Source organism: Rissa tridactyla, chromosome 3, assembly GCF_028500815.1.
Source record: "Rissa tridactyla isolate bRisTri1 chromosome 3, bRisTri1.patW.cur.20221130, whole genome shotgun sequence".
Classification (NCBI taxonomy): domain Eukaryota; kingdom Metazoa; phylum Chordata; class Aves; order Charadriiformes; family Laridae; genus Rissa; species Rissa tridactyla.
The window spans coordinates 24,798,872-24,823,341 of record NC_071468.1 but is presented as its reverse complement, the minus strand read 5'-3'; the positions used below and the strand labels follow the sequence as shown (position 1 = coordinate 24,823,341).

The window sequence follows — 24,470 nt, the reverse complement described above, 5'->3', positions numbered from 1 at the left end:
TATATCTAGCTATGTATATGTTCGTGTATATACACAAACACACATCTGAACTGGCTCTGCTTATTTCGGTCAGCTTTTCAAACAACTCTACCTTCATGCTTCCTGCCTATGAGCTGTATTGGCACAGGACAATTTAGAAAATCATTAATTCATTAACTAATCTCAAGGATACCTGAACAAAATACCAAAACCAACAGAAACAAAAACTTTGGGGGCTTCATCTGTTAGAAGGAACATGTAGAGAATTCGGATGGTATGCAAGTAACTCAGAAAATGTTTATGTGGAAAATTGTCCATGCATTTTATTACTTGTTCACAAAAAAATCTCAGTGCACAACTTAGCTCAATTACCGGCAAAGTTAAATTAGGCATGCACACTTAGAATTAAAAACACCCCTTCTGCTTGCCACACAGAGGCCGCTAGTTCATAGGGAATGGGAACACAAATACCTGCTCTTCAGTCTGGCAGGAGATAGTCTGCCTGGGTATCTACAAAACAAAATATTGGTAGAAAAACTTGACTTAAACAAGGATATTTAAAAATTGCAACAGGATGTACTCCTGCTGTAGTATTTTTATATGAATCACATCAAAGCACCAGTTTCCTTATCAGAATAATGCAATAGCTGCTACTGATAATGTTGCGGTGTCCCATTGTAAGTTGTAGTGTTTTGGAAACATACCCTAAAACTGAATATTTGGAATATTTCAGTATTAAAAGTAACGGTCCATGTGCAATTTTTTTTATTTCCAGATATTTGTTCTCCTCTCAGACAATATTTTATATATATACATGAGCCATTCTCTTTTCTTTCATGTAGAAGTTATCAAAATCATGTATTTTCAAACTAGTCAGATCGCTGGTAGCCCATATGGTACGTCCATAGACCAAATTAGGCTAAGCTGTACCATGATGCATGTAGAGGGAAACCTCCGTGCCTTCAAAGGGCAAAAGGTCCAGAACATTGGGGTTTGGATGCTGTGGAGAATGTAAGACTAGGTTTCTGCAACAGTACGAGCCATGCTTCTCAGAAGAAATTTGTGACACTCCTTGGCAGTGACTGCCACTGTTTACGAGATTGAGGTGGGGTCATATGATGGCTTTATTCAAGGCAGGGCTATGTGGCAAGCGTTCGTGTGAATTTATATGCTCTTATGTGAATAAACGGTATTTAAAGTGACCAGGGGCACAGAGTGTGGAAAAATAGATTCATATTTCTCTTTACCTTTCATTGAGCAGTTCACTGCCAGCCAGACTTGCATAGATATTTGAGTACTGGAAGATGCGGCAAGTGTCTAGTGGAGCTGCCAGACCTTTTTGCAACCATAATGACGTATGGTCATAACAGAGGCTACGGAAGCTAACCAAGCATTTTAAAAGATCTAGCAAAGGAGCTCTCTGAACCATTAATGATGATTTTCAACAAATCTTGGTGCCCTAGGGAGGTTCCAGAAGGCTAGGAGAAAGCTTATATAGAGCCAACATTTAAAAAGGTTAAACAGGATGACTTGAGTAATTATAGGCCTGTCAACCTGACATTGATCCTAGGCAAAATACTGGAACAGCTGATATGAGACTTGATTAATAAGGAATTAAAGGAAGGTAATATAATTAATGCCTTTCAACATGGGTTTATGGAAAATAGATCTTGTCAAACTAGCTTGATATCATTTTTATGAGATTACAAGCTTGGTTGAGAAAGGTAATAGCACTGATGTAATGTACTTAGATTTCTGTAAGGCATTTGACTTGGTACCACCTGACATTTTGATTAAGAAAGGAGAATACTACAAAATCATTGCAGCAAACATCAAATGGATTAAAAAAATAGCTAATTGGTACACCTCAATATGTAATTGTAAATGGGGAAACTTCATTGAGCAGGTGTGTCTCTATTGGGATCCTGCAGAGAATGGTTCTGGATCCATAGCAGTTTAACACGTCTAACCATGTCCTGAAAGAAAAGAAAAGCAGTCACTATAGATTATACTTACAGGCCACACAAACACTGGGAGAGTAGACAATAATAAAATGAACGTGTTGCTGATAAAGGACAAGATAGATGTTTTGGGCAAATTTTAATATTTTCTGTCTAGAAACAGCAAAAGTTGGCCTTACAGGACCTTATATGTAGTAGGTGTGACTTTCAAAAAGACTTAGGACTCATTACAGATGGATAATCAGCAAAACAGAAGCTTCCAGTGCACTGTGGTGCCTAAAAGTGGTCATCATTGAATGTGCAGCAGGGAATGTTAGGTCTGAGCAGCGTGAATTTATACTATTACTAATGTTGGCATCAATGACACCTCTTTGGGAGTATCGGGTCCCATTCTGAATCCCAGCTCAAGGGGGACGTTGATAAGCTGAAGAGCACTTGGGGAAGACCCCCAAGAGCATACAAGGAACTGGAAGAGGTGATTTATCACAAAGAGCTTAATGAATTCAACATTTCCTCCAGAAAGCAGAGGGCTAATGAGGTGAGCTAATCACAGTCCAAAATTATGTGATTTGTTTTGCCCAACTTTCCCCATCTAAAAGATGGGAATGTGGTCTAGGCTCCGTGCTTTGTCACCCTTATGCAGTCTGTGCAGAAGTTAGGTGTCTCCAGTGTGCAACTAATCCCGCGTGGAGATAGCGGCAATGAATTGCCTTCTGGTAGTGCCTGTTTCTCTCAGTTGATTACAGAAGGATCCCCAAACACTGGGTGAGACAAGATGCTTCATTTTTGCATGGTTGAAGTTAAATGAGATAATCCCACACTAATTGCCTCCATGGGGAATGTAATTTTTAAAATGAAGGCTCTTCAGTCTGTTAAATAACAGGCTCCGAAGTTTGGAAGTTTTATAGGGACAAATTCAGATTAAAAATCAGGTGCACATTTTTCTCAGGGAGCGTAATTAACCTTTGGAGCAAATTACCAAGGGTTGTGGCACTTTCTACAGCAGTGGAAATTTTAAAATCAAGATGGAATGTTTTTCTAAAAGATTTGCTCTACTTAAAATGCACTGATTTGGGGAAGTTAAGTGGCCTGCGTTGCACACGAGGTCAGAGAAGGTCATCGCTTTTGTCCTTTCTGGACTAACAATTCGTGCCTCTCTGCCTTGCAACGCTAGAACACCCTTAAAATTTTTTTCCTTAAGTCTTTCACTATTCCTAAGTTTCCTTCCTGCTAACAATAATCAGAATTCCCTGCCTCACAGAACAAACACATTGAGGACTTTGAGGTGCGTAAATATCCTGGAAATGAAGGCCATATAAAAATTTAGGGTATGCTGAAGAAACATAGACAATTGGCGTAGATAGAGCTCGAGTAACATTCACTGCCCAAGTGCTAATTGTGTGTTAGTCTTGTTGGAGGTGGGTGTTGACCAAATCTATTGACAGCTTCCATATAATTAGGGCACAAGCGTCTTGAAAAAGACACCCAGTGTTTTCAAAAATATCCCACAAAATGGCCCACATTTTCCTTTGTGCAATAGGCACTGGAGCAAGGCCAGATCCACCCTGCTCTTGGCCTCCACACCCTGGTGGTTCATGGTTCAGGCTAGCAAGGTCACACTGTTGATGTGGGGTTAAGTGAACAGGAAAGCCATTAAAATTTATGTGATTTTGGCAATGTGCTGTATTTTCCCTGTCTCAATTCTATGACTGTCTAGATCAAAAAAAAAACCAAAACAAAACCAAAAAAACCCCCACAAAAAATCCACAAAAACCAAAAAAAAACAAGAAGAAAGAAAAGACGAAAAAGAGGGAAGGACTAGAGCCATTCAAGAGAGTTTTCTTCAGCCTGAGTTTGACTTGATTATCTAGATTAAAGTCTAAGTGCCCATTGCCACAGGATGCAATGATGGACAAAGTACACTTCAGAACCATTCAGAGAGGTTGAACAATGTCTCGAGCTGCACACAAAGTTTCCATTTACATCGGTTTGGGGGTCCAATTAGTTTTTATGCTTCATGAAAATTATCTACTATGGAATTTTTCAAACACTCTCTTTAAATACATGTGAACACACAAGTAGAAAAGTTTTTAGTTTTTAATTGAAAACGATCAGGGGCATGTATTTTAAAAGCCCCTGTGCTGGCTGGTAGAAACTGTAATTCAGATACCTTAATTTCTTATTCTTTTATATGGGCCAGGTTTCTGCCTATTTTTCCCAAGAAGCACTGCACCGTAATCTTAGATCAGAGCATCCTTTCTATTTAATATAAATGGAACATATACTTACAAATACTAGTTGTTCTATAGGTCCCCAGTGGGACTGGAGATCTATGGAGCCAAACAGCTAGCAGAACATCAGACTAGGAAACATGTGAGCTGCAAGCCCATGAAGTACCACGACATTTTAAAATCAAAACTATCTGCTTTTGAATAAAGATTTTGAAAAAAAATTAAAAACATGAATACTGAGAAGGAAAAGTGTATTCTGGAAAGCAACAGGGACATAGGTAAGAAACAGCACATGAAAAATAAATAGACAAGATAAAGTGCGAACAAACTGAACAAGTGCTATCATGTTGGGTGATTCCTGAAGGAAGTGATTTGAGAGAACAAAACCATTTTAGCCAGTGCATGCCCTAAGTCCATGGGTCTTCAGTGATTTCCCTTAATGTAAGTGAGGGCAGGATTTTATTGCTAAAAATTTTGATGTGCATCCATCAACAAATTTTTGAGATGTAGGGCTCAGGATCATGGATCAGGTATTTCAGTTATTTTCACTTCACAATTGCTATCGGGTTCACATCCCCACCTGCAGCACAGGAACCTCATGGGTCACACAACCATTGGCATGAAGCTCCTGATGCTCAGCTGTAAATAGAAACCAGCACAAATCTGACAAACTGGCGTTGGGGTAGGTGGCCCAACATCCTCTGCCTCCCTTTTTCACACTTTAAAAAATGCCTTTTTCACAATGCTGTTAAAAAAAACTCTCACAACGTGCTGGGAAGGAGGGGAGAGCATGAAGGTCCTTGGACTTTATGGTCAAATCTCCTCCAGATGCCTTTGAGAATATCATCCCATAGTGTTTACATTTGAGCCAGGGACACTTAGACCCTTGGCTGAAAATGCTGAACACTAAGAGAGAGAAATTTGCAGTCAATCCAGAGAGACAGACCAGTGTGGCCGAACATCTTCTGAAAGCAAGATCAGCCATATTTCACCAGGGAGGTTTGTCCACCTGAAACGCAAGAAAGTCACACCTCTGTGACACTGATTTATCCTGCCATATTAGAGGCTTGTGCCCTGACACTTAGCAAGCAGTCGGTCAAATGCTACCTGGTAAATTCAAAACAAACCCAACCCAAGAGTCATAGCCAGGCATTCCTTCCCAACTTTCACTTTCCGTGATGATTTTCTGCCTGAATACATATAAAAGGAACCAAAGGGGAATTCAAATTCTGTGACAACTCATTATAGTTTTTCTGCTTCAGTAACCTTATTGATTACAGAAAAGGCTGATTGAATGTATGCTTCATATTTTTTTTCCGGAACACTTTCAATAAATCCCCTTTATGTGCCGCAGCAAATAAATAAATAAATAAATAAAGTGCGTCTTCCTGACAGCTGGCTGTAGAGTAAACTTAGAGCACCTGCTTTTTTCTCTTTTGTTCATTTTTTACTGCTAAATGAATAACACTTAACACTAAATAAAGAAGGAGGGTGACCATGGCTACTGAAAACGATTCAAAGGCAGTCTGTGTGTCGCTTGTAAAGAACTGATTGCAAACGTGTAGTGTACGGCAGATAACAATATTCTTGCACAATAATCTAGCAGTAATTCACATTGTGGCTTAAGTGCCAGATTCTCGTGAAAGCCACTGAATAATCTAAGGCAACTCTACTCTGTCAGGTGCCACACATTTCTTTGTCAAATTTAACTGATAATGCGTTTAAAGGTGCTGGTAGGACACACAGCGTCCTTGAAAGCTGGCAGAAGGGGACACAAGCAACTTTACCTTATTTTGGCCTCATCTGTAGGAGGGTTTGGGGAAAAAAAAACCCAACCTTCTTGAGGTCTTGATTATTTTGTTTGTAAATAACCATCTGCTCCTTTCTGATCAAGAGCCAGCATAGTAAGGTATGACCCCAGGGAAAGCTGTGATTGATACTCCGCCACCTCTGTTAGCGGGGGTGCCGCACAAAAGATAACGTTAGGCTCACCAGTGGCCCATGATGAAAAAGAATACACTTTCTTTAAAAATGGAAATGATCTGATGTTATAAAGGGATGCAGGTGGCATAGGGGAAAAGCCCAGCCATCAAACACCTCATTTCTGTCATACCTATCTACCCTCCCCTCTCCCGCTCGTTTGTGGGTCCAGCTGCTGATCTTCGCTCCGGAGAGGGAGGCTACGCCGCCGGGGCCGGGCAAGGCAGGCACGGCATCACCCCGCCGCTAGCGCCGGCCGCCCACAGGCACGTCTTTATCACCGGCTCACCACTGACTCAGAGTGTGACCTTGGGCAAGTCCCCTAAGCTCTTCGTGCGTCAGTTTATCTACTGGTGAACTAGATATAATACCTTTACTGAGGATTATGGCAATTAAATGCTGTTTGTAAAGCACGCCGAGTTCCTCCATGCTGCCGAAATGAATATTCTGGCTATGAGTTTGCCGTGCCGATCGATCGCAGCACACCAGTGAGAGCAGCTACTAAGTTCCCGTGCTGTCTCCCTCTTTTGGGAGGACTTTGGGGACCTGTCCTGGGAAGCAGGAGCGCTTAAGAGATCGAGAGCTTTTTTACAGAGCAAAAAGGTTTTGGTTGCTGCTGTTCTGACACTCGTGGCCATCCTTGTGAATGCTGTGTTGAAAAAAAAAAGCACAAATAAATCAGCTGCTAAGAAGTGTTTCTGACTATTCAACATTTGAAAAATCAGCTGCCGAGAATTGTTTCTGGCTATTCAGTGTTTGCATCCTTCTCTTCAACCCAGTATTCACACCGGTAAAGTGCTAGTTGTTACCAGGCAGAAACTAGTGGGGAAACTGTTCAATGAATTTAAGAAAAAAAAAGGATGTGTGGGGGGGAGGTGGGGGGGAATAGGTTATAAAACCCTCTGATGTCTGGTGGATTTTTTTTTACTTAGGTATTTCAGCCTAATGTGCTTTTAGTGGAAAGGTTCCAAAATGTACAACCAGGAAAAAAAAAAAAAAAAAAAAAAAAGAAAAAAGAGGGGGGGGAAAATTCCCAGGCAAAATAACTAGAGGTAAATTCAGTGTTTTTCCACTCCAGTGACCACAACCTTTGCTTTTATTCTGGTGCAAACAGCTGCAGGTGCCTCAAGTCAGCCAGTTCTATCTATCTGCAATGTCATCCATGTTTACTTGCAGCACTGGACTTTCGATTCTGTCAGGGTGCCAATCCAACGGGCCGCCAGGCACTGCAGCTGACAGTCAAATCTGTAATGCTGAATCCTTCTTCTGGAAAAAAGGGCTAAAGAGGTTAATACACTCAAGTAAGGATAAACACACCAGCTGTTATAGTTTCTAATATTTAATGTCATTATCAAATAAAATAACTCCTAAGAAATAAAAAATGTGCAGCCGCCAAATCACTCATCTTGGTTAGTATTAATAAATTATCCAAAAAGCCTACACTATAAAATAATAATAGAGAGCCTACAATTAAAGTCATATTTGCTCTTCTCCTCTGCTGATGTTGCTCTGCACTGATACCATTACCTTTCCGTGTTCCATCAACACTGATATCACGCACTGCACAGTGTCTATAGGATAATCAGGGATGGATTATTGGAATGTAGATGAATACAATTTAACTACTTTTTTGGGTTTTTTTCAAGGGGCTTGTTGGAATATTTTATCTGTCTGATTTACTGAATGTAATTATTTAAAGATTTCATGACTCTTGCTCTTTTCCTTTAACAAAAATCTGCTTAGGATCGTAAGAATAATGAGTCGTGTAACAACGAGAGCGCTTTTGTGTGTGTTTGTGTGTGAAATCTCAAAGGATGCCCTCCAGAACTCATTACCAGGGCAAATACTTTTTAGAGAGTCGGGAAGTGAATATATGTTTTCTTCCCGTCATTATAGCTACAGCTTCTACTGCTGCTCGTCGGTGTGGATTAAACAGAGGATAACTTGAACACGTTCAGAAAGGTTGAGAAATACACACAAACACACAATGGAAGAGGCTTCACAGCCTGCAAAATGAGCTCAGCTTCTAGTTTATGATCTATGTTTTAGCAAGACACAGTCACTGCCTTATATTTAAAGGTCTATGACCAATCCCGTAAAAATCCTCAAATTTTAGGATATATCAGCCAGCCATTTCAAATTGCATCAGACTAAAGCTCGTCAATCCAGTTACACTTTCTCTTTGGTTTTACGAGATGTGATCGAAATTTGTTTCTCCAGTTATTGCTTAACTGTGGGCAAAGGCACGGAGTTGGTGGGGACTTTGGGGCATGACTTTGCCAGTGAAGGCAGTGCTGCTGCTCCTCGTGGGATCGCGGCTCTCGCCAGCCACTCTGAGGCACAAAAGGAGATATTTACCCTCGTTGTGTACCTCTCCAAACCCATCTTAAGTGTGACTAATGCTGTCCTTTTGCTGGCCTTCTCACACAGGTGCGTTTATTTCCTGCACTGTACAATGTATGGATTATGTAAAAAAAGAATAGATTTTTTTCTTTCCTACGAGCGTAATACCAGGTGTAAGGTAGAGCTGGCTGAATCACAGAAATTCCTTCCCAAGAAAAAAAATGGTCATTTTGAAATTATCCCTCTCCCTTCTCCTCTCAAATTGTGAGATTTAAAATTTTGTTTTTAGACTTAAATTTTTTTCCTGGGAAATGCTCTCCAGAAAAAAAACCCAAACGAAACCAAACCAAAACAAAACGAAAACCAAAAAATCTCTTTCAGGGGAAGCAAACTGGAATTTCTTGGGGCTTGCCAGCTGCCTGCTGAAAAAGGGAGAGCGGCAGGAACCTCGTCGGCAGGCTGCTGCAGGCTGGCCACCCCGAGCCTGCCTCTCCTCCTCCTCCTCCTCCTCCTCCTCCTCCTCCTCCTCCTCCTCGCCTTCCCCCTAGCCTGGCTGCTGGGGAGGCAGCTGGGCTGCAGGGCCGGCAGAGCGCCAGGGCACTCAACCTCCCCTCCTCCCGCTTCCAGACCTGCTGCATCTCCCCAGCTGCCTGCCTGGAAGACTATTGTCAATTTTGCTCTCTCCCTGCAGACGACAACAAAATCGACAGGGGCCTTCCAGCCAAGCAGCCGTGGAGCCATCAGTTTGATTTTTTCCTAATAGAAAAATCAGAAATTTCTGGCAAAATTGAAATTTTCCCATAAAAGAAATCCCGATTTTATAAAAGGCATATTTTTTCCCCCAGAAAGTCATTCCAACAGAACATTCCCAGCTGCTGTAGTTCGAGAGACCTTTGAATTAAAGTCTATAGAAAAAACCGCTCATGTGCTTGGCTGTGAAATAAGGGCGGGTGAATGGAGTCAAATGCAAATAGAAACTGCCTGAGAACCCATGTGCAGGGTCCCATCACCTAAGGATCAGGCCCAGGGTATTTACATGACCTTAACGCAGCTATAGGGGATCGTAGCTTTACTATAAAGTACTAGAGATGATAATTAAGACTTACATAGCAAGGTTATGTGTCTTTTGAATAATTTACACGGGTCTGAACTCTCGTGAGAATAATTCCCAGCTCGCAATTACCAACAAACTGGTTCAGAAAAGTGTTCAAGCTTTTGTGGCCTCATCAAAATAGAAACCTTTTCAGCAGCGGCACACCAGACACTGCGAGAGAGAGGGGGGAAAAAATGAAATTTCACCCAGAGTAGTGCTACAAAGTCACCTTTGTCTCTGTCTTCTCTGCGTGCTGTTGGGGGCGATTCTCTCGGTGGTAAACGAGCCAGCGCTCCTGCCTGTGTCATCCGTGCCCGTGGATTTCGGGAGAGAGAGGTCCCGGTGCCAGTGATGCTGAGGAGCCTCGCTGCGTGACCTGAGCACACCTTCCAAAGGGGTGTGGGACGAGAAGGGGCAGGCAGTCACCACCAGCGTCCTGTGCAGGTTTCCCTCGGTGCCATCTCCAAGTCTGTGCTGAGCACATTGCCCTTCCTTCCAGCCGCAGGACGGCAGATTTGACTTGGAAACGCTTCCCCTTTCGTGGTTTTCCCCTAGCTAGGACACCTCGGTTGGGTCCAGTACTAGCTCCTGTTTTCCAGAGGAGCGGGGAGACGCGTGCCTGAGGAGCCAGGTCGTTAAGCACCTGAACAGGACTGTAGCAGCAATTTTTGAAAACATTCCCTTGTGATCTGACACTACCTTTCTCCGAGCGACCTTGTGACAACAGTGAGGAGCAGGTAGCACAGTCTCCGCTCAGGCAAACATCCCACTGAAGTCATCCGGAGCTTCATCTGAACAAGGGCTGTAAGAGGGTCAAATGTAGCTCCATTTGTGCTCCTGAGTGGTGCGAGGCCTTGTGCAGGCTCTTCGCTGCAGGAGCGTTTCTCTCCAACGGGAGCGGCTTTCCGCAGAACAATGCAGGAGCCTTTCACATGCTCTGGAAAGCTCTTATGAGTAAAGGGCCATTAAGCAAGCAAAACGCAATGCGAAATAAGTTTTTCAGACGGTTGAATGTGAATAAAAATGGTCAAACCCAGAGGGAGCCCACGGAGACGGGGTGAGGTGAAGCCCCCCCACCCCGAGCATGGTACCCGGCAGGCAGAATGCCGTGCCACAGGGCTGCAGGATCGGCCCCCCTGTGGTGGCCACGCATTGTACCTCCTACATGGGGGTATCGATTATACCCCGCCTGAGACGCTTGTAATACGGAGGCACAGCAGGGTGAGTTAGAGGATGGAGTGACAGCTTTCCTTCTGGACGCGCTGGCCTTTGCAGGTATAAACTAAACCCTTTATCTGCACATAAATATTTGCAATTAATTCTTGATAGTTTTTGTTTTCAAATGTTCATTAAAACTTCCCTCCCCTATATTTTATTCATATAGATCAGTCTTTGGCCAACGTCTTTCATAAAGTGCTGAAATTTGCCCTTGAGGCATCAGATGGAGTAGTCAGATTGTCAAATAAGTCTCCTAATTGAAGTTAACGCTGGCACAATATTTGTCTTTTGAAAATAAACATTGCCAGCGAAGTTGCAGGTCCACCACTCTGTGTGCGCTCTGGCAGTGCTGGAGAGCCATGGAGCGCAGAGCAGAAAAGGGGGAGTTTGATATGAGGAATAGCTTGGAAATGAGCGCGTTAGCATATTGTTTCAGTGAAATACCAAGCGTGCTAGAGTTTATCAAAACAAAACCAGCAAAAGCTGCTTTTTGTGTTGAAGTCACATGTAGCAAGGAATAAATAAATATTCTCTTTAAGCAGCGTATTTGCATTTTTATATCTTAAAGGGTCAGAAGCAGACATGGGAAATCAATAGTTCTCCTTGAACTGTGCGAAATTAATCAGTAACTTTGGAGACACTCTGTATTTAAGAAAACAAACTGAATGAACATCACATGGCTTTTAAAGACATCCTCGTGTGACATTCCCGGTGGGTTTGAGGTGATAAAGGATTGGGTATTTTCCAGCACAGCGCCTCCAAGAAAACCAGAACCAGAACACAAGACAAAGCAGCGTCTGATGATGCCCACTCCGAGATGTAGCAGGAAGTAAGTGTTAGTGCAGCCGTAAGAAACCTGATAGTCTATTGTGCCTGTTAACTGTCTGTGAGGGAAAAGGTCATAGGCCTGGGTTTTGCCACGCACCTGGAGTGTTATCTTACCTCTTCATCACAAATCCAGCAGCCGGCTTCAACAAAGTGCTTAAAATCACTGTCCTCCTGAAGCACATTCTTGGCTGGAGTGGAAGTGGGACGTGTGCTTTGGGATGTGCTGGGACTTCTGTGGGCAGCTCTGGTGACCAGACAGGACCACTTCAGGTACCAGGTGATGTGCAAATGTAGCAGAGTGTGGCACATCATGAAGCCTGTAATCCGTGGGTTTCCCTTTTTCCCGTTCACACAGTTTGCAATTAAAATGCCGGTTTGTGTTTGCTGTTTGCCATTATTTTGAATAGGAATCTTCCAGGAACGGTTCATCGTAAGCGCAGAAACCGTGCTCCGTAATAACCCATTGTGCACGCTGCCTGATCCTGTCTCTGCTCCCTAGCTATTTGGTTTTATGTAACAAATCCAGAAGTGATATAGGGGTGTGCAACATTTGCTATCCAGGTTCATATGACTGGCAGGTCTCCGAATTCATGGTAGGTGATAATTCAAATACCTGGGCTGAAAATTCTACTTTATCAACAGCGAGAGGGCTACTAGATATACTGAAGCCATGAGCAGCAGGTGATCAGGCAGCCCACTCCTGCCTGAAGTCTCTGTCCTGGCTGGGATGCCCCCTGGGGACTCTGCCTGCATGCCCTTGGGCCCTCTCCTAGGCAACCATCCATTCCCAACCTGAGCAAATCCAAATGGTCTAAGAGTGCAAGGGGAACAACTTCATTTAAAAGGACTGTATATGATGACTGTAATCGTGTAGCGTACAGTGGTGGTGGGGGGTGTCCCTGGTGCATCTCCTGCTGCCCCAGTGAGTGCAGCAGCCCTGTGCTGCATGCCCGGATGGTTTCAACCCGGCCCAAGGCAGAGCTGCCCCAAAGCTGCCGTTGATAATCCTTGTGCAAGCAGGGCCTGAAAGGGCTCCAGACAAGCCTGGGACTGCAGCAGAGAAGAGTAGGAAGATGATGTAAAGTCGTCTGTGTCCCTCAGTCTCCCCAGCCGAAGAGCACTTGAGAACGAAGTGCTCTTGCACACGCCACAGTAAGGACAGAGGGCTCGCGGTGAGGATGAGAGGCTCTGAGCCATGTGAACCGAGTCTGGGAGCTTCAATTTAAAGCACTAATACCCTAACGGGGCTCCCACTGACAAAACGAAACCCGCCGACTCTGAGACAAGCAGAACGAGGCTTTTGTATCAATGTAATACAAAACATGAATTGCTTGATGAGAAGTGAAGACTCGCTGATAGCATAGGAGCAATAAAGAGCTGATCCTACTTCCATTAGTTTTATGGGAGCAGACCCAAAATATTTAAGTGGGGATTGGCATATCACATCTATCTAATCTAAAGTATCTCAGGATTTATGTTGTGGTATCAGCCCTGAGACAGACAGATGAAATATTACTCCTACTGCATTTAATTTATAATCTTCATCTCACTAAACCTGCACCTACCTACTTATATGGTCCCCATTACCAAAGTAGCTGAGTGGCTGCCAAGTATTTAAGCATATAAATAAAATAGCAGAGATGACTTTGTTCTCTGTCTCCCTGCTTCTCCTGTAGTTTTTAAGATGTCCCATAAGGTTTGCGCTTGTTCTGCTTATGTTTTTGTGCATAAGCGGATGGGATTGGGAATCTCCAGGTTTGCTTTAAACTTCTTGGGGAAAACACATGTGCCACCAAAGAAGTGTGCATTTATTTCCGAATACATAGAGATCAATGACTCTCAGGATGGACAAAAGCAAATAACGGAGCCTAACTCCAGGAGCTGCGAGAATTTCATTGCATAAGCTCACAAACTTCCCCTGTTGGTTCACAGTCCAGATTGTTCCCATCAAGTGTCATGGGAGGTCACGTTGGTGGAAGGAGATGTGATATCTCAGGAAGCAAAGTCCAATACCCTGAACGGCTTTGACTATCAAGACAGAAACACCAGGCAAACCAAAGGAATTTGTGCTACTGCATAAATGGGATGCTGTGTTTGGAAGTTTCCAGAGCTTTCACAGGACTCGTAGCTTCATTCCTGGATGTGATAAACAGCCGCAGCAAAACTTCAAAGTCAAACAGCACATGAGAGTCCAGTCTATGTCTTGTAGGGATGGCTGGATGCTTTTGACTGGTCAGTCACAAACAGAAAGTTGATTACCAAGGACTCCGTAAAGATATGTGCTTCCCCTCTTCATAACATCATCGCTCCCACCCTGAGCAGGCAGCGCCGCAGCTACCGGCTCTTCAGAGAGGTGTTCTCAGAGAACACAGTGGTGGATGAATTGGCTGGAACGAGACGTGCAGGACCAAAGTAACCACCTCTTTGGGCTGTGTACTCAGCCTGGTTCTCGCCACGGTCAATGTTCATCATGTGTGAATCGGGGCCTGCGTCTTGGGAGGGTTCAAGACGGAGCAACAGTTGCTCTGAGACTGGTCCAAAAGAAGGAACATAAGACATTTCACGATGTGTCCTTCAAAGCTGGACAGGACTATATTTTCTTTTTTCTATTTCTGGCTCCTGCTGAGCTCATGGATCTTCACCAATGGATAAACAGATAGCCCTGGACCCTTTTCATAATTGTTTCTCGATATATCCTTCCTCAATCTTATTCTGCACAAAACGTCTTGAATAGCTCATTTAAGGAGAAAACACTTGAAAAGTATATTAGCAAACTCTTTCAGTGGGGCAAAACCATCAACATGGAAAATTCAAGTTTTCAAGAGAGCCATTAAGTGTGATTAAACCTTTAAAAAGGGAGAACAATGAATGCAGCCTTGTATTTAGCAATTTCATATCTTTAATTGTACAAAGATTTTCTTTAAAAGCACAAGCCTGAAAGGAAGCTGAATGTTACAGTATTTACTGAAGGAAAGCAATGAGAGAAGGCCTGTTCTCTAGCTAATGGAGTGAAGCCCAGAAATAATGACAAAAAAGCGGTAACGACCGCTCTCCAACACAACATATATAAAAGAGGGAGCCATAAAAAGGCAACAATTCTTGACTTAGCTTTGAGTTTCACAATGACTGTGATTACAGATAGCAAGTAGAAGAGCATATAAGCCATGATGAAATCTAGTTGGCTTTGCAATTGAGATTCAAGTGAAAAAAAAAGCAAAAAAGCAACAGGGGCATTGAATTTCCGCAGCACAAATTTTGGATGGGGTATGAGAAATGGAAAGAAAGGAAGAAAGAGCAAGGCCATCAAAAAGTTCAGCAGAAAATGAACATATTCTCGTCCATTCCATCTAATAATAAACACAGTAGGGGCCAGATCCTCAGCTGAACTGAACTGGTAATGCCAGTGATTGAGCTAGTTTGCTATTCCTGCAGATGTGAATATCGCACAGTCCTGGCATAGTTTAGCCTGTGCCATCTTGCAGCATCTTTCATGCGCAGAGAAAACTTTGACTATCGGGAACTAGAATGAAAAAAAGTAAAGAAGAAGAAATCAGACTGATTAAAGCATACAATAATTATATTTATGATACATTTAATGCTAGTTTAATTATTAGTGTTACGTTAAATAGAAAATATTTTGACATATTTTAATGACATATGTTAATTTCCAGCTTTATGTCTCAATCAATAGTTTTAAAAAGCAGTGTTAACATCTGATCTGCGATCACATGTGCACATGGCTTTCTTCATATAAGTAATACTAAGATTATATATGCATGTACTTTTCCATGACAGAGCTTTGTTATCTCAGCTGCAGCCTTAGGCGCTCTTTAAATTTTAGTGGGCATCTTTCTACAGTGCTTTTCCTAAAGCTCTCCCTTTAGATTTCTGTGGATACCTTGAAAGTGCAACTTTTTCTCGCTCATTTATTTAGAAAACAACAAAACCAAAGGTTTTTTTACTCATGGTTCTAAGAAATTAAAAGAAAAAACCAAAACAACAAACCTGAACCTTAAAGGTACAAAGTTCAGAAGGCAAATGAAAAGAATCCCCAAGGTATTGAAACTACAACCCCGACTACCAGGAGCAGGAGAGCACCGGTCCAGCGCTGGTGGTCCTGGGCAGGGGGATGTGACAGGGCGCACTACAAACCCTGCGAACTCACAGGGAGAAGAATGACTGAGGTGTAATACTGTCTTACAGGAAGATTGAGCGGAACCATATTAGCTCTCTGAGGAATTTGCCTGAACAGGTTTATTGCACTTACACAGAGCAATATGAGCTTTAAGCTTGGCATTTAAAATCATGAGTGCTTGAGCAATGAAATAAAAACAAGGAGTGGGGGAGGACTGGAGGGGTAATGTACAGGTGGCAGCATGTCGGTAGGCAGAAGGACGATGAAAATGGATACCATTTCAAAGACTACAAAAGTTAGTGGGACTGTGGGACACGCATATGAGATACTTAAATGTCTGATGCCTATCATGGAACCAGCAGCTTGCTGATGATGGCCATATGGGATGTGTCCGATGGAGGTGATCAGTATAAAGAATCAGATGAAAATGTTGTTTCAGAGCAGCCAAAACTATCTGCAAAAGCAGTCTCATTCACTGAATAGTTTCAACCGGAAAAAAAGAAAACAGGCTGGAGAAAGACAGATACAATCCCTTCTTCAGGTCTGGTACTGAAGCTGAACAGGGGTTTGTGAGCCTCATAGCTTGCCAGTAGATCTGTTGGCTTAACATGTTACTTCTCTCTCTGCAAAATCTTGCCTTGTATGTACCATTAGAGCATCGGGACTGTAGAAATAGTGTTAATGCTCTTTGCACTAGTGAAGTGATGGAACACGTGTACCCTTTAGACCAGCCTGGGTTACCCTGGGATTTCACACCTCTCTCTGGCCCAGTGTATAATTCATGACTCACTGCAAAATACCCTGCTTGAACCTTGTAAGAGGGCTCTAGACCTGATGCAGTTTTGGGCATGGTCCCACTCTCAGTGGGGGCTGGGCTAGAGACTTCCCGGGGTCCCCTCCAACCAGCTTGTCTGTGCCTTTGTCATGATATCCCACCCCCAGTTAGGTGAGTGTTAGACAGGCACCTGCTCTGCAGCGGTTGGCATCTAACCCTCCTAGCGAATATAAATATATATGCCTCTTCTTCGGCATTTCCTTTGCTTTTACCGTATAACGGTTAAACAGAGATGGTCCTGGAAAGATTGCCTTGGGGTTTTTTTTTGGCCTGGTAAATGGACAACAAGCGCCGAGACCAGGCAGTCCTGGCACTGAATTCCAGTAGGTGCCTGAAGCTGGAGGCTCCGAGCTTTGAGAAATGGTCCTGCCACTGAGACGTATTGAGTAAGTGGGCACAGCTGGCAGAAGAGTCCAGCAGGAGAGGGTCTCTCTAGGTTTGGGTACTAATTTTGGAACACACATTTTTTAATTAAAAAGATGATTCAAGCTGGGATTGAGGACTTCTGGTAGCTCCGAAAATAACATCCGAAGTTGAGCCATAATTGTCATTAGAGGCACTGAAAATAGTTGTAAACCAATGTACTGATATTTCCCGTAGTCACACCAGCTCTGGAAAGTGTTGACTGGAGGCATCATCGCAAAACTCTTGCCTGACAAATTAAGAAGAGGACAATGCCTGTAATTTAGATTTTGCAGTCTGCCATCAATTAAGTTGTATGAAAATCACCAGACCGAAGAGGGTATATGTGTGGGAAAGGTGAATGAAAACGCCCGCTGTGGCCTACGTGCGCCGAGGTTTTCCTAATGAAGAAACAGTGCAAATATAGAGTTCCACTGTCTAAAATAAAAGCAAACTAAACTTGATTTCTCTGTGCCATAGCCCTTAACAGTGGTAATAACAGGCACTTAAGCAAGATAATCTTTTGTGATTATAGTAAACAAATGACATCCTTATATAAATGAAATTATGAATTGATTTGTAAATGCTACATCCCTGATGCTCCCAGGACTGTGCCATTTTTTTCCCAATGAAACACTTAGGCAATTACTCTTTATGGATAAGGCAGGAACGTCTGGGTGTACAATGGTTTCTGCATTAGCGAAGTTGCTGAGATATAGTCTGCTGTTTGCATCTACTAACCTGTGATGACCAGAAGCCATTATTTCCAACGGACACAATGGCAACCAGAAACATTACTCACACAATACTGAAGAATGCAAATGCATTATCTCATGACCTCCAAGGATATGGTATGTGGCACTGCTGTTCAAAAAGTTTTGAAACTGGTTTGCAATGTACTTACGTCTACTTGCTCATAGAAAATTACACCTGGCACTTGTTTTGTTTTGACCCCCAAGGAGAATGAATGGCTCACAAACGTGATCTTTAAAAACATGTCCACGTCAAGAGCAGGAGGGCTTGGGCAGTGAACAGGTTGAGGAGGCATAAAAGAAAAGAACTATTGTGGGTGGGGAGTGAAATAAAAGCTTGGTCAGATGGGGGAATAGCAAACAAGGCAGCAAAGCTGTTGGAGAGCTTTTTTAGTTCCCCGAGGGACAAGAATAGTTAAACAAAGGTGTTTTAAAAGGTGTATCACCAGGTCTTCACTAGCTGGCACCCTCAAGGAAGGTGCATTTCCTTAAACTAAGGCAGAATTTGGCCCAGCAAAGCAAGGAAGAGTAAAGCACTGCTGGAGGAGCAATTGTTTTTCTCCTCATTATCTTACTGTGATGAAATGGTAAAACTCTCTCCATCCTTTAATTGTGCATTTTTTTTATATCAGCAAGGCGGTAAACAAATTTAAGTTAAAACAAATTTCAGGATCACTGAAGCCCTTAGTTTCTTAGCTTTGATTTATAAAGCTTCATTTGGAATAAAGCATCCCCAGCTTGTTTTCACCTTTGTTTTGCTCTACCTCACGCGCATATACACACGTGCACATGCACATGCTTCAATTTCTACTTTAATGTAATTTCCTTCTCCTGGAACTTTTTTCCACGCAAGTTCTAAAGACCCCCGATGAAATGCTGTTTTGAAATTATTACTATTGTTGTCACTGTTATCTAGCAGCACAGAAAAATTCAACAGGTTGTTGCCCTTTTAAAGAATGCAACCAAAATTTGAGCTTTCTTGCTGATTTGTCTTCTCGGGTATCTCGTTGATCCCTGAACCAAAGCGTGTGTTGGGCTGGCTGTAGAAGATGCTGGGACGACCAGCACGCAAGAAGTCACTGTCTTCCTCATGCTTTCCCTGATGCTCAGGAGAAGGAAAAATTGTGTCAGGTGGACACCTGGTGCAGGATATGCTGCTGGGGGGCTGGTATGGCTGTACCACCCGGTGCACTTGGGGGGTAGGAGCAGAAACTCCACCGTCAGCGAGGGTAGGGGAGTAGAGCATCTCTTTGTAGAACATCTCACCATAAAGCATCTCTGCGTGCTCTCTCTGGGCTGGGAGAAGCGCGGCACGCTGGCAGGCAGGGCGTGGGGAGAAGCACACGTGCCCCGTTCCCCTGCTCCTTTGAGGAAGGGTACGGAGGGAGGGACCCATTTTCTGGTTGTGGGAATGGAGCAGCTCACAGGGCCAAGTGCCTGGTGCAAATGCGTGTTGCCCTCACCGTTACGCTGCTGTAAAGCTAGCACACGTTTTCTGTGAGCGAGTTTGACAGAAATTGAGGGCATAAAGAAAAGGGCATGGGCTAGATCAAATCAAATGTGTTTAAAAATCCCAGTGAAAGTTTCAAGAAGTGCACCGGTCCCTCAGCTCAGCGAGTCATGCTTTCTTAAACTGCCTACTGAAGTGCCAGCTATGGGCACCCTTAGAAATACCTTTAGAGGAACGCAGAAAGGAGTGTGTCCGTAATGATATGAGTATTTAACAATACACCCAATTCCTGCGAGATCTTCTATTTGAATATTTCTAAATTGCAGATAACACAAGCCGCACGAGCACGTGAGCAGCCTGCAGGAACGTGGCTCCTTCGCGGCTCATCAGGAGTAACCCCGTCCCACATCCAGAAAAAACGCTATCACACACGGCTAGTTTTAGGGGCTGCGCTGTTTCCCTGGAGCTGAAAAGTACTGCCAGTCAGGGCGGTTTTTCTTAAGAAGGTATTACCTGAAAACTAGATTTTAAGAAGGGAAACAAGCTTCTGAAAAAGTGATTGCCATCATGGAAGTGTTCTATTTCTTGTGACATTTTCATGATTTTTTAACCTGTATTTCTGCACAGAAGAGGATGAAAATATTGGGAAAAAAAATGTTGTGCAAAACAGAAAACAGTAGCAATACTGATCCTGCAAAAGGGTAAACATTCTCCTCATCTTTAAACTGCTTTCCTCGTCTGATTGAAGCTGGATGCATACACAAGGATCTTGTTGGACCAAGACTATTGCCTCTGGGACACCAGGTCAGCCTGTGGCTCAGCCAGTCCACCGGTGCACTAAACTTGAATGGAAAAATGCCGGAAACGCCACAAAGAAGAACCACGCTTATAAGAAAAATTACAGTAATTTATTTTTTTCTCATGAATTTAACATTATTTCCAGGCACAAAGGGTAAATCTATCCTGTGTTAACTTTGTTTAAAGCGACGGGCACACTTTATTTGTTTCACTTTGTTTTTTACAGACAAAGATGTGGTTTCTACCACATTCATGAGAACTTGCCTTCCACCAGGGCCCTACTGAAACAGCCCAAGTGCGGCCAGCGACTGACTTGTTATTGCCATGACCGTGCCAGGTGACCAGTGTGGCTCATCGGCAGTGACCACGAGAGCTGGTGGGGAGGGCGACGGCTGAGAAGGAAATAATTGCCAAGGTGTTTTTAAGAAAATTATGAGCGAGGCGGGCAGGAATTTGACACGAGAAAGGATGGGAAAGCCGGAGTGGGGGGCATCTGTGGCATTCAGGCTGTGTCTTTTTGTTGTCGCTGGGTTTGGGGGCATTTTTTACACTCATATCGAAGGAGGATGGCGGTGAACGTAAGTGGCTTGAAAACAAAATAAGGAAGCACTTGACCAAAGACACTTTGTGGGTAAAATTGCTTATCCTATCCAATGGAGATGGGTTTCACAAGGGCCCCCTCTTGTCCTGAAACATCTTATTCTCCTTGTTAAAAGGCATTTAAAAGCGCAAAATACTTTTATTAAAAATGCTTTTCAGGGCTAAATGACATTAAGAGCACTTTCTATAGCTTGCATTGCTATTTAGGAGAGCATGTTATTTCTTTTTAATTTGCTCACTCATTCCTGAATAACTTTTCATAGGACTCCAGACACTGCAGTGTGACAGCTAAACCAAGGAGCATCGGATGCGATGGAATTGCTCTACAAGCAACCTTGCCAAAGGCCCTTTTGCTGCACAAAGCTGGCTCTATCTTTGTATATTGAGGGAGCTAAATCAATGTTAAATGCTTGGCTCTTTTCACAGGACAATAACCAGGACCTAAGCTGCGTCCTTCCTTTTTGATTGACACTTGAAACGTTGAGTTGGAATCAGCCAGAGGCACTGCTACAAGCTTGAAGCCTCTGCTGGGGATAACAACTGGTGACATCTGCAGAAAGGCCGACAAAAGGCAGTTGAAAGCCGTGTTTGTTGCTTTCCCCTCTCAGATCTCCTCTCTTTCATGGAGCTCCTTACTTGCTTTAATATTATGATTCAGCACCTGGCTCTTTTGAACCTTGCTTTAAACTTCAAAAGGCGAGGTGGTATTAACAAACATGAAACGAAAAAGTGGCAGTAGTTTGATTTACTGTTGTCGTCTTATCAAGGGGGTTTTTTGTCACCAGCTGCCACTTTCTGTCATCTTTGGAACCATTATCATTTCTCTAAAATCTAAAAGACTCCACTTAATAACAGCTTTGAATACAGGCAGGATCAGTAACATATACAGTTCTGGGATGACAGGACCGTCAAATGAAAAGAAAGATGTTGCCAAAAAGAAAAAAAAACCTTAAAAAAAAAACAACAATAAAACAAATAAAAGCTGTAGTACTTCTAAGTGACCTTGATTTCAGAATTAAACAAATCAAGCGCAATTCCATTGTTCTTTTCGGATTCATTCTGCACTTCCCTTGCAACATTTCTTTTTTGTTCTTGGGAGTAAGAGAAAACAAAGCCAAGGCTTCCAGAAAAACTGCTCAGTGCACAACGAGCACTTGGTATCACATGAGCACCGTAAGCTCCTCGTTTGTAAAAGCGCCAGTGATAATTACCAGTCTAGTTTCACTGCTGTCCTAGCTCAGCAGCTCTCTCTCATTCAGGCCGAGATGGAGCCCTGAAAGCTGCCTCATTCGGGCAGACTCACTGGTCACAAAGCTGTTTAATTCTCACTTTTGCAGCACCTTTCCATGTTTCCCTGCCGTTTTTCCCGATAGTGCTGTGCTGCCCTTCGGCTGCCAGGGCAGAACCTGAAATGCCTCTGTGCCTCGTTGGGCCATCACCGCTTTCCAGGTTCAGTTAAAAGCAACCAAATAAACACAAACAAGTTTCTGGCCATAGACCGACTGCACTTTCTCACGCGTCACCTCACCATCCTCTATAGCAAACTCATCCTTATCCCTTTTGTTGGTTGGTTTATAATGATATACACAACGAACTTACCAGGAAGGAGAAATTTCTCACAGTGCCTTTTAACTCATAAATTATTTGATGGACATCCCACTACCAGCAGTGACTTTTACTATACATAGATTTGAACCTGTGCTTTTTCTTCTGTACATTTTGGTAGTTATTTCCACCTGTGCAAAAAGAGTGAAAAATCACTGCAAATCCAAAGGGATCCCCTCTCCTGTCAGCAGCAAAGTGTTTTCCTTCGCACTAGCTATATGCAAAGCAAGGCAACAGGGAAATGTCTGCTCCAAAATGTTTTTCCCAACATCTCAGCAACTGGTGGCCCTGCCGCTGCCCATTGACTCTTTCCAGACCCTCTTCATCACAGGAATTTGGGGTGGTTAAGTTCCAGCATCTCTTTCTAAAATGGGGATGAAAACAACAAAGTGAGAATCCTCTGGAATGTGAAAATGTTGATGTCCCGACTGATGGAATACCAGGATTCCCAGAATCCAAAATGGATTTATTTTTTTTTGATTGGGATGTGACAAAACTCATACAAAAAGTGAGATGGTGGTTGCTAAAAATACCTCTTATCTTCTGACGGAAAAGCTCACTGTATAATCACACCAACGTTTTCTCACAGAACATGTCCACGTCTGAAATTTTAGTCATTTTAACAAGTATTAATTACCACATACTAACTAGCAGAAGTGTGTGTGGGGAGATGTTGTATATTTATTTGTTCCAGACTTGGAACATATTAGAATGTAGGCTCTATTCCAGTTTACTGTCGTATGAATGAATGTGCTACCCAATTACAAAAGAAACATATCACAAGAAAAATTAAGTAAGGATCTTTCAAAGGTCTATTTTTTTGATGAGAAAACCCCAAATATGTTTACCATATTGGGTCAAGTGGAAATCTGAGCTTGAGCCTATTAAAAGTGCCTGTGACACACAGGAGCAGAAGCAATGTGCCTGTGCAGGGTGGAGAACAACAGAGAGGAGTTTTTTTGTTTTACCCATGAAAAACAAGAAATTCTGAGAGAAGGACCGTACATGGCAAAGCGTTGGTACAATTGGATCAATGCCTCTACAAGGTTTAGGATGAATGTGGGAGAAGAGCTCATGACCATATTATATACGTACGTACATATATAAATATATATATAAAATTTATTTGTGCAATTCAACCACTATATGGTCAGTATATTCACTCATATATATTTTCAATACATTTATAATTATAGCAGCATATATATATATTTATATAGCAGCATATATATGAAATTCTAAATATAATTATAGCAGCATATATATGTTTTGAAAATACAGGAGCTGAATTTTAGCTTTATTGTTTCCTTGAAAGATTTTGGAAATGAGAATACTGAGATATTGGTATTTTCTTAAAATCACTCACAACAGAATCCAAGATGAATATCTGGCAGGCTCAGAAAATTCAGTGTGCAGTGAAGTCAGAGCATCTGATGAACCTGCAGATGTAATCCCCACATCTGATGTACACCCCTATAGTCTCTACAAATTGCCTAGCATGAAATCCCAGAACAAAAAAGATGTGCAGCACTAAAACAGTCCCACAGCTTCTACCAGGAGGTCACCAGTGCTGGCAGAACAAACCGAAAAAAGGAACTGGAGGATTGCATCCGATCTGTGATTCAAGATGAGAACTACTGATGTTGGAGGAATACCTTCCGAAGGAGCACCTCTATATGTGGAAAGAGACATACAAGTGAAAGGGGATGGAAATGGCCCAGTAGCCTATGTTTATTTTTAAATTTAAAAAAAAAACCAAACAAACCAACCAAAACCAACAAACAGAAGTATTTCAAGGATTCAGCAGGTCCAGCAACTCTTAGACAAATTTGCAAGTAGTTTAGTCAGCATGCAACCACTCACGGGCAAACAGAATGAAAAAAAACCTAATATATAGAGATCTGTATGAATCAGCTTTCTACATGGTCTGCTCCGTACTTGTTTTGGGGGAAAGTAGGAAAAGCAGTGAATGGGGGTTGTTTCTCCAGAGGGAAGAATGAGGCTGTGGATCTGTTTTGAACTGATGGCATCATGTATGGTATTTTCAAAAGAAATTACCAGAATGAATACCCTACAATCCTGATTGTATTGGTAGTGAATATAATAAAGAATGAATTTAACAACTGAGTTCAAATATCTACCCAGGAAGAGTTATAAATTCTTTAGAGAGAAGTCATGCGCGCAAACCTGTCAGAGTTTTTAAAGGAGATTGCAAACATAAGGATTAGGGTGATTTGATCATTATTATGTAGAGGGTTTT

At 42.6% G+C, this 24,470-nt stretch overlaps 1 long non-coding RNA gene across 2 annotated transcripts; it reads left to right on the top strand.

The window, feature by feature from the left end:
• Positions 1 to 8,426: 8,426 nt before the first annotated feature.
• Positions 8,427 to 23,183, top strand: LOC128907871 (uncharacterized). 2 transcript variants are annotated; one of them, XR_008465774.1, is made up of 3 exons: positions 8,427 to 8,581; positions 13,566 to 17,856; positions 19,534 to 23,183. It is a non-coding gene; the product is annotated as an uncharacterized LOC128907871 (long non-coding RNA). The 2 variants fall into 2 exon arrangements; XR_008465773.1 differs by lacking the exon at positions 8,427 to 8,581 and adding an exon at positions 11,374 to 11,634.
• Positions 23,184 to 24,470: the final 1,287 nt, after the last annotated feature.